At 41.7% G+C, this 9111-nt stretch overlaps 1 protein-coding gene across 2 annotated transcripts in view; it reads left to right on the top strand.

Annotated features, from left to right (window-relative positions):
• The window catches only part of AGMO (alkylglycerol monooxygenase), a 406549-nt gene that overhangs the window by 84161 nt on the left and 313277 nt on the right, over nucleotides 1-9111 (top strand). The gene's annotated exons all lie outside the window — the stretch shown is intronic.

The following is a 9111-nucleotide window of genomic DNA, read 5'->3' as shown; positions in this document are numbered from 1 at the left end:
GCGCATGGAATTGATGTGCTTTTCCTAATGTTCATTAAACTTAGTAACTCCAGTCTAAGGTCCTAAATAAATGTGCATTAGGCTGCCAGGCTGCCCTAATTCGCAGTAGTGAAAGCACACACTTTTTAAGTGATGCCTAATCTGCAGTAGCCTATTTTACTGCTCATTAGTGTATTTACACGATTTTTATGCAACACTTTTTAATGCGCAGTAAAATAGGCTACTGTACATTAAAATGCACATGTAGACACACCCACAGAGCACAGTTTGCTACTATATATAGTATATGCCTGTTAAAGAAGCAAGAAATATTTAGAATTATAGTGAAATGCCCTCAACCCATTAAACTGAGGCAGCTCAGAATTTATTTATTTTTGGTAGTTAGATGATTTTTAGGTTATGCTTAAAAGGTGACCTGTGGACCTCAGGATCTTGCTACAGGTGATTTTCCTTGAATTTCTAACAACTTTATTAACGCATGAAATGATACAAAATACTATTCATTTAAAAATATATAGGTATGGTTTTTTATTTATTAAATAGTTTTTGGGGTAAAAACTTTAAAAGTAAATCTTATTATAATATAGTATTTAATGTATTTATATCAATATGAATTTTCTTTCGTACTTGGTAGTGTGGATTATCAAGTTGTTAGATGTTAACTAGATACATGGCAAGTGTTTTTATTTTGAATCTCATTTACATTTGAGGTCTAAGTTAAAGTTCACAGCTTCACAAATATTATTGTAAAAGTATACCGTAGATATTTTCAGAAAAGACATACATTTCTCATTCATGGTTTGCAACCACAATAAAACAGAAATCAAAGTTCCTTTATTTTTTTCATACCTCTGATTAAATGAGAGAGTCCTGGCATATTAAAATGTATTTTTAAATTAAATAAGAAGCTAAATTACTGTGGAATTAGAGATTTTTAGGGGAAAAGTTTAATTTTTTTTCATTTGTTAGATGAATTAGTAAGTTTAATTTTCCAGTTGACTAGAGAGATACTCTAATACCTTGCACAAACATGATTTCTAACCTTCTAACCTCTATAAAAGGCATATAAAATGAAACTATTTTTCATCTTTAACAAACTGCAGAAACTGAAGTTTGAGGAATTCATTTTGTACTTGGTCAATGAATGCAAGTGACTTAAGCAGCATAAATAAGCATAATGTCTCAAAAGTCACTCATCGGTTGGTTGCTGGAAGTATTAATTCCAATGCATAACACAGGGAATAATTACTGTAGTGAATTCTTATTTTGAGAGGCCCTGCATATTTGATAGTCACTAATAATTTATTTTTACAGGAAAATGTAAAGAAATAATACCACATTTTTATTAATAATAAATATGTATTTTATACATTTCAGAATCCTTGCATTTTTAAGCTAGTATCCAGCAGTCATTTTACAGTGGCAAGATTTTTGTGTGTGTAATGTCCTGTCACGGGGGCACTTGGGTGCCCCGTGCCTAAGTAGTGATTAGGGCCTCTGCTAATTTGGCAGGGCAGCTCAGCTGCTGGTTGCTGGAGCAACCAGGTTGGTCATGTGACCAGAAGGGGGCAGGGCCGGGCCCTTATAAACAGCCAGGCCGGAGCCTGGCTAGCAGTTCCCTTCTGGCAGCCTGAGGTGTAGGAGCTCTGCAGGAGAGCTAAGCCGAGCAGTGCAGCCTGAGCACCCAGAGGGCTGCATTATGGTAAGGGTGGAGAGAAGCCTGACTGGGAGGTTTTGGCCAGAGAGCCAGGTGGGCCTGGACTTTATGTTATAGCCGGTGGGCTTATTGTTTTGTTACAGCCGGTTGGCTTATGGTTCTGTTGTGTATATTACCGGAGGACCGGGTGAGGCTGTAGGGGTGCGAGGAGGCCTCACAGGAGATCCCCAGTAGTCCGGGGGTTTCCTGGGTGCCCTGTTCGGGCACCGAGCAGTGCCAGGGAGGCACGGCTGGTTGGTGCCGGTGGGAGCCGGTGTCCTCATTGGGAGCTCCCCAGTGGAGTGGGGGTTTCCCGGGTGCCCAGCAAGGGCATGGCAAGCAGTGCCTGAAGGCACGGTGTTTTGGCGCTGGAAGCGCCACGCTTGGGGGTTTGGGACCCCAGTCCAGAGAGCGTGATAGCCCAGTGAGGGCATAGGACCCTGGTGAGGGGTCAGGGGGCCAGGCATGGCTGCGTGCCACCTGAGCCCCGGCGCCAGTGAAGGCCCGAGACCAGGGCTGGCGCGCAGGCTCGGTGAGAGCCACGGGCGCCAGGGGCACGGGACAGGCTCGGTGAGAGCCACAGGCGCCAGGGGCGCGGGACAGGCTCGGTGAGAGCCACGGGCGTGGGCCAGAGCCCACAGCAGGGTGACGCGAGTGTGGAAAGCGTGGGTAACACCCGTAGAAGGGTGAGTACACCAGGGAGCCAGAGAAGGGCAGGGGCCAGCGTGAAGCGGAAATAGGGCGGGCACCGGTGAAGGCCCGGGACAGGGCTGGCATCATTAATAGTCTGAAGAAGGGCGATCGCGCGGGTACGAGCCCGGAGAGGGCAGGGTGTGCGAGACAGGGCCCAGAGAGGGCAGGACAAGCCTGGAGAGGGCGTGTATCTCTGAGACATAAGAACGTCCGGGACAACTGCGAGGCTTGGGGCATACTAAAGGGGAGGTAGGAGGCACGCGTAGCCCATAAGGCCGGGGTTGCACCAAGTCACCCCATCTGGTACAGGAGGGGCAGGTATTAACAGTACACTGTGACCAAGGGGATCTTAAGGCAGCCTCCCATATCAAATTATTATACCAACAAGATGTAGCAGGCGAGACTCGAGGGTGCTGGATCACTCACTTGGCACGGTAGGGGGTGCTAGCGGGATCACGGCTGCTCCTAGGCCCCACTCCGTGACATGTCCTATATAAAGATTTTCCAAAAGTTAAGTAGTGCAGTAAGAGAAAGGAATAATTGGGCTGTGCCATAACCTCCCCCCCCCTTTGAAATATTAATACACCTCTAAGTCTTCCCACAGTTAGCATGGAAATTATGCATTTAATTTTGGACTGCAGTCAAAATCTACTGAAGGCAACATAGGGCAATATCATCCTTATAGGGCCACATACTCATACTTCTTATGCTTAGTCTCCTTCTAAACCTGTGTCTGTTTCTTAGATGTCCAGTGGAACGTCTTCAGTAGGATGGTAGAGGGTGCTTATGCTTCTGCCTAACCCATGGCCTGGTGATTAGAGCACTTTATTAAGTAGATGAGGGTTCAAGTTTCTTTTAGCTGATGAGGACCTCGATCTGCTATTCCTTGCATAAGTGCCTTAACTACCAGACTTTGGGGCTAAAAGTTGTGTGAGGATGCTCTTTAGTCTCTGGCATGAATTTCCTATGACTAAAGAATTTGGGATTTAGGCAGATTTCAGGCACTTCCCATGGCAAATTAGGATTCCAACAGAGTGTAAGTGGAAGTAGACATCTTGGCTGAGCACTTCTGAGTGTGTATAGAAAGCTAAAATGAAGATATGCAAGGCATTCTAGTAGCCTAGTTGGTGTTGTGCAGGATGGATTTGGATAGTTTTTTCAATGATTAAGACATTCAGAAACTGTTAGGGCCTTGTTATATAGTTGTTTTGGGCAGCTCTTGGAGCTTTTAACCCCTGGATTCTCCACACATTAATACGTTAAAGTGATTTAAGCACTCTCTATACTGCTCAAAGGTATGCTACTCCAGGGCAGCATTAGCTCTGATCCATAGTTCCCAGCTTCCCAGCTCCTGTTCCATTAAGATGTGCTCTCCTCTTCCCCCTCACAGATGTGCTGTCCAAGTTGAAGTCCTCCAGTACCCCAGGATCTCTCAAACTCTTGCCTGTAGAGCAGGGATAGAAGTCTGTCCTGTCCCATCTCAGCTTCTAATCTTGCCCTACTCACCAGGCCTCCAGTGGCAATTCACAGCTATGCAGGTGGGATATAGTCAGAAAAGGTTTCTAGACTAAGGGTGATTGCTCCAAACTTCAAGGTAGCATTAACACCAGTCAGTATTTGAATAGCTCACAGTGTAGCAAGGCTGTTAAATCCCTTTGGAAGGCAGAATAGGATTTGTCCCTAAGGTTTAGAGGGAAAGGAAAAGAAAATACTTTGCCATAATTAATACTTTTGGTACTAAAATACATGCAGATAGTATAACGTTAAAATGTTGTAGTAAGATGATGAAGTTGAACTCTTCATAGTTTAACTAACCATGTGTGTTGGTAATGATTTGAAAGGCTGTCTACTTGAAGCTTTAGTGTGTTAAAATAACAGCATACTGTATATCCATCCTTATTAAAGGGGAATGTCAGGCATGTCATAGATATCTTAAAAGGATTAATACTTTTAATGTGTATTTAATAGTTGGGTCTTTTTACAGAATAATAACCTTCTAACAATGTAGGTTGTTTCCTGTCATTATTTGATTGATAGAAAACTGAATAATTTATTCTGTCTCTGAGGTATAATGTCAATACAGTTCCATAGAAATGTTTATCTTGGGCATGTCTATGTGTGCATTTACAGCCGCTTAAATTTCCTGTGCAGTAAATTACTGCAGAGTAAGCAGGAATAGGTAGGCATCTACACGTGTAGGAGACCTGGAACTAAATTTAGTCCCAGGTTAGAGAGGCCTGCCATGTGCACCAGCCTCTGGCCACATGGCTGCCAGCACTTGGGACTAACTGTAGTCCCAAACTGAAGCTAGAGCCAGCTGCTAGCACTTGGGACTAACCTTAGTTCCAGGTTGAAGCCAGGAGAGGCAGCCAGCCAGGAGCCCTGGAGCTGGGCTCAGGCCAGCCCCCTATTGTCTGGGAAGCCCCAGAAAGGAGGCCTCCTGGGTTACTGCACAGTAATGCATCTACATGTGTGTTACTGTGAAGTAAGTAATTGGACATTGATTTGATACCTGCATGATGCAGGTAGCAAATTTACGCTCAAGTCTGCATAAGTTGCCATATTTACTGAGCAGTATGGTTGTGCACATGTAGATGTGCACCTGTACTGCAGAGTAATTTCAGTTACTGCACAGTAAATGTGCACATGTCGACCCCCCCCCCCCCCACTTTTCTGTAGGCATCTCTTCAAAATGTAATGTACTGGTCTCTTTCATATAATTATATGAAATAACATGATTAGAGTTAAGCAAATGGTAAATGAACATTCCCTTCCTCCTGTTTGTCCTGTTGTACTGAATACTTCAGTGTATTGTCCAGATTTTCGAGACAATTTGGAATCTAGTTCTGAGTAGTAATACATACCTATCAGCCGGACAGTATATGTGCCTTCGGAGAAAAGCCTGCTTTCAAAATTATACCCAACGTAGGTATGTTCTGTCAAATCTGGAAGAACCTAAGTTTGCATTATTACAGTTATATATCTCAATATCTTTTTTCAAGCATTTGGGTTGAACAGAGTGATGATTGTACCTCTGGGAATGGAACAGTTTGGGAAGGCAGCTGTATAATTCTCCATGCCCTGTTTATAAAAATGACCATATTTCCAACTCCCGCCCCCAAACAAAGCCAACATTTTCTAGCAACATTTTTGTGTTCTCATACAAAAGACAAAAATATACTTTTTAAGCATAGAGTACCACTGTCATCTCTGCCAGATTTTGACTCGAGAGCAACATGTGCATACATCTCAGAATGAAAGACTTTTTCCAGTGACTTAAGTGTTCAGAATCATTTATTGTGAAACATACCAGTGTCATTAACACTTACTTTAAGGAAAGAACAGCTTTTATAAGGTCTACACTCACTCAACTTTCTTTTTCACTCCAAATGCTGTTCTTTATATTGATGCTCATTCTACTGGTTGTTTTGTTCCTAGCAGACAGAACAGTTTACTATAAAAGAAGTAAGCTTTCCACAATCACCTGCATGATCTCCAGGGATCCTGGTTTTCTCTGATTAAAAAAAATCCCCAATTCTTGAATTAAAAACAGTAACCCCAAATCCACATTTTTCCATGATTAAAATGAAACACCTCTATCTATCTATCTATCTATCTATCTATCTATCTAGTAGTGTTTCATTTTAATCATGGAAAAATGTGAATTTTGGGTTACTTTTTAAAATCCCCAAATTGGGGATTTTTTATCAGAGAAAGCCAGGATCCCTGATGATCCCTCTCTTTTCTCCCCTGCAGATGTGCAGGGAATAGGTTGCATCAAGGGGGCGCTTTCTCTCTCTTTTATCTGGCCTACAGTAGGTAGCTCTCTCTTTATTAAATGACAAGCTGTAGCCCTATTTTGTTGTTGGATCACAGCAGATGACCACTCGGTCCCACACAGAGGTCAAGTAAAATTGATGGTTCTTTGTATGTGCGTAAGGTTCACTTCTGCAGATCTAAAAGCAGGGTCAAAGCTTATGTGTTTGGTATAATGAATGGAGTACTGATCAAGCTGATATTTTATTTTTGTAAGATCTGTCACTAATGGCACTGCACACTTACATTTATTATTTAAAAATGTTGTATTATAGTCCTGATGGTTTGTTTTTATATGTTTGTTGATTTCTATATTCACCTTAAAGCATGATTTAAATTCCCTGTGCCTTTTTTCAGTGCATTGCCAATAAATGCTTCTTGCACATTTTTCAGTTTATAGCACAGAATATTACTTTTTTATTGGTAATTGCACTGCAGATTATTATGTGGTGGAAAAAAATCCATTCTTAAGGCATAAAACCAAGTTCCTGTCTGTTTTACGGATGTTAAAAATCCCATGACACTCAAGGAAGAAGAGTGGGAGTATTAACTCTCAGGAACCCTTGGCTAAGTATCCATGAAAAGACACTTTCTCCTCCCCAGCACTGGGGACTCAGCTTGTTAGGAATTCTTACTGTAGAAGAAACACTTTATATAATCTTAATAAATAAAACAAATGAAATGGCATTATCTTTGGAACATGAGGGGAAGAATGAAAAGCAAATCAGGCTTTTACCTTACTAAATGAGAATGATTGCAGAGTAAAACAGTATCAAAGGATTTGCCTGCATCTCAAAGCCTGAACTGCTATGGAAATAATGACTGCCTAGAAATATTTTTCCTTACCTATTTTTACACTTTACACATTTGGGAAGAAACTTAATATTTTTTTTTCTAAAAACTTTTTATATTAAATAGCCAAATGAAAGATGGTATGAGAATCTAAACTTACAACCTTTAGAAAGAATACCTTGTCGTATTTGAAATAGCAAGTATTTTCAGTCAATTTCATTGTGGTAAGCAGTTTTGGGCAACTGTCATATGAAGAGTCATTAAAGTATCATGGAAGTTTCAGTCTAGTTACAGTCTGTGAAATGTAGCTTAGGAACTTTGTCAGACTGATAATTTCCCTGGATGGGGCCTTCCTCTGTTAAAACATATCTAAATCTTAGTATATCTCCTCAGGATGTAATATTGTACCCTTTTGAAGTCTATTTTGACACACCGGTTATCTCAAATGACATAGGGCTGACAGATAACAGGAGTCTGGGCTACTGTGTCTAACAGAATTGATGGACACCCACAATTGAGCTGGGGGGTTTTGTGTGCTCTGGTTGTTAAGACAAATACAAAATACTGGTGCCAAGAGAGGCCGCCCTACGGAGCTGAGGATAGATGTTGTTATTTTTAAGAAGAAGCCCTCTGGTGATATAACAGGGCTGACCCTGGTAGTGGGGGCTTCATAAATCTTTCCCAACTGAAAGTTCCTGGCCGTGCAGGTTGGAGGGCGGACAAAAGAATCAAAAGAGTCAGGATGTGAAGTCTCTGTACTGTACATGTGAGGATTGCCTATGGGACTCTGCAATAACATAACAATAGCCAAGATTGCAAGGCACAGCTTCAGTTCACTGACTGCTTTCAACCGCTTCTAATAACAGTTTTAATTTTAGATTCCTCCTGCTATTCTGCATAAAATCTTAAAGTTATATGGGCTTTTTTTCAAAGTAGGAAACACAGAAAGCTTAGGTACCTCAGTTGAGAAATCCTAGAAATAAATTCTAAAACGAGGTGATGGTCAGAATATAAAAGACAATGAATGGATAGAGTATAAATTATTTGGATTGTTAACCATGTCCCATATTCTACATGATTCTCACCATCCCCTGTTGAGAAGAACTCTATAAAATGCAACATCTGCCTGCTGGCAGCACTTCTTTTTATCACCTTGTGTTAATGTCTGCTAATCATTTTAGTTAAGAGCCTCACAATAGGTAGCTGTGATGAGTTGAATGCAGAAGAATTTCTTGTATCAAAAAGGTGATATGCCAGTATTACAGACTGAAATTAAATTGTTTAAATCTGAGCACACATTCAAACATGATTCTGGAATACATGCAACTTCTTTTATTTTTTGAGTAATAAAGCCACAAACCCAGGTATATGCAAACTGCAGGTTGGTGTCATCGCATAGAATATACATTCTTCAGTACCAAAAATCATAAGGCTTCTGCTAATTGAGCTTCCAGAAATATTAGAAGTCTTAGCCCTGATGTAGGCATCAACTAGAGAGTGACAACCTCCCTAGTTCTGGGCTGTGGCATATGTTCTTTTTACCTCTACAGAAGTGCAGAAGGGCTCAGATCAGCTGGACTCAATCAGGGCAATCTATTCCAAGGCTGCAGGGAAACAGGCACCACCTTCAACAAGTTTACATCAGTGCCCTAGGCCTGGCTGGACCTACTGGGGCTAGTGGAGCTGCCAATTCTCTGAGGCCACAGGCAAAAGCCTTACCCACTTTAACATTTGCTCTAGGGACAGAAGTTACACATAAACTGGTTTAAGTGATTAGAAACTGGTTTAAACCTGTAATAGAAGAGAAGCTTAGTGCACATAAACCAGTTTCAAAATGGCTGAAACTGGTTTAAGATAAACCTGGTTGAATGTAGTATCAGATTTAACTGATTTCGGTCAAACTGTTTTATGAAACTTCTGTCCCAGACCCCTTCCCAGTTTAAATTACATCACAGTCCCCAAGCATGCTTTGCAGCTCTGGGCTATGCTGTCTGCTGTAGCAGAAAAGGGATGGCCCCGCCCCTCTGTTCCTGGACCTTGAGCTGTTTCTGGAGCTGGAGCATTGAGGGCTGGCTGACAAGGGGGAGGGGAGGGGAGGGGAGGGAAAAAGAGGT

The sequence above is a fragment of the Gavialis gangeticus genome, unplaced genomic scaffold, assembly GCF_001723915.1.
Source record: "Gavialis gangeticus isolate Ggan-Ray unplaced genomic scaffold, GavGan_comp1, whole genome shotgun sequence".
NCBI lineage: Eukaryota > Metazoa > Chordata > Crocodylia > Gavialidae > Gavialis > Gavialis gangeticus.
Note: the sequence above shows the minus strand (reverse complement) of the source record. Positions and strands in the feature narration are given on the sequence as shown.